Source organism: Gossypium raimondii, chromosome 6, assembly GCF_025698545.1.
Source record: "Gossypium raimondii isolate GPD5lz chromosome 6, ASM2569854v1, whole genome shotgun sequence".
Taxonomy (NCBI): Eukaryota; Viridiplantae; Streptophyta; class Magnoliopsida; order Malvales; family Malvaceae; genus Gossypium; species Gossypium raimondii.
The window spans coordinates 44,582,952-44,584,819 of record NC_068570.1 but is presented as its reverse complement, the minus strand read 5'-3'; the positions used below and the strand labels follow the sequence as shown (position 1 = coordinate 44,584,819).

General features: G+C 36.2%; 1 non-coding gene across 1 annotated transcript; it reads right to left on the bottom strand.

Moving 5' to 3' along the window:
• Window positions 1–208: 208 nt before the first annotated feature.
• On the bottom strand, window positions 209–315 carry LOC128041978 (small nucleolar RNA R71). The gene has a single exon (XR_008197186.1). It is a non-coding gene; the product is annotated as a small nucleolar RNA R71 (small nucleolar RNA).
• Between the last annotated feature and the right edge of the window lie 1,553 nt (window positions 316–1,868).

Sequence of the window (1,868 nt, the reverse complement as noted above, 5' to 3'; positions counted from 1 at the left end):
TCTTCATCTTCGGCTATTCATGGAAGTGAGTGACTCATTTAAACTAGTCGGGATTACTGAGGACGTCTTGAGATTGAGATTATTTCCATATTCCTTAAGAGATAGAGCATGAGCGTGGTTGAACTCCCTACCGTCTATTACTATAACTACATGGCAAGAGTTGGTTGAACGTTTCTTAATGAAATATTTCCCTCCATCTTTAACTACCGAGATCCAAAATGAAATCACTTCATTTCAGCAACTTGATGAAAAATCTTTATATGAGGCATAGGAGCGGTTCAATGAGTTATTATGAAAGTGCCCTCATCATAGCATTCGTTACTGCGTTCAAATGGAGACTTTCTGTATTGGTCTCAATATTCATACTAGAATGATGGTGGATGCTTCGGTAGATGGCGCCCTTCTTTCTAATTCTTATAACGATGCTTGCGAGATTATTGAAAGAATTTTCAGCAATAACTATCAGTGGCCAACCAACCGAGTAGCCTTAGAAAGACTAGTAGCAGGAGTACATGAAGTGTATGCACTTGCTTCTTTCGTAGCCTAGGTATCCTCTATGTCTTCTATGCCTAGGAACATAATTGTTAATGTCAGTAGCCAAACCAATTTGAGAATATTTCTTATGAATACTATGGAGATGACCATTTCTTTGAACATTGCCCATCGAATAAGGAGTAAAAATATTACATGGGAAATCAAAATTGGAATGATCTACAATCAAGTTCTTACAACTCTTCATGGCAGAATCATCCAATTTCTCTATGGATTAATCAATGGGTGGACCATAGTGACTATTTTATGCCATTTCAACCAAATTATCTACCGGAATATTCTCAACAAGTGCAACAACCCCCACCAATTGAAACTTCAAGTAATCTTGAGAATTTGCTGAAGGCATACATAGCGAGGAACGATGAACTAATCCAAGGACAACCAGCAACGTTGAAGAATTTAGGAAACCAAGTGGGATAGCTATCCAATGAGGTCAGAAGTAGCCCCCAAGGTATTTGGCTGAGTGACTAAAAAAATCCAACAATTTTGGGCAAAGAACATTACAAAGGAAGAACTTATCCAAGTTGTAAGACATTGAAGCCCAAGGTGGTTGAGGTTCAATATGAGCCTGTTGTAGCTCAAGGCAAAGAGGAATTTTAACTGAGTGTTGAAACACCTATTTCACAGAAGTCAGATCTGCTAGAGTATGCCCAAAGATCAATCATGAGATGGTTGTAATAGCATACTTGATTTATCATGTTTATTAATATAAGGCGTTACCATTATTATTTCAGTTTCTTTTCTGTGTGTATAAATAAACTGTTTTATAATAATGTCCTAAGAATAATATGATTATTCTTAAAAGTTCCTTAGTCAAGTATTATTGTTGGATAGGACAATGATAATGCATTAAGACTAACATGTAGTTGGTTGATGATAAAGAGTTGTCATTGATATGGAATGTCAGAATCGATGCATGAATATATGTGTTAGAGAACAACATATTGGACTGACCCGTTATGAGTATGTTTCTTAGATTATTATGTAATTGTCACAACATTACTCATAGTGATTAATATGTATATGATCCTCAGACTTGAGATCATCATAATCCCAACATCGTGAGTTGTATATTTTGATACAGTCAAACGTACACCGTAATTGGTTGTTCTATAAAGGCTGATGTTGGATATACCACGATCTATGTAGAGGGATATGGTTGATCGAGATAGGATAAGCCCCTCCTACATAATGGGAGTAATATCTTAGGCCACTTGATTGAGTGAGACTAGAAATGCATGGCCATGCTCAAATAAGTTGATATGAGATGTCATACTTATTTGTATATCGTAGTCTGCTTAAGATATCAAGGAACA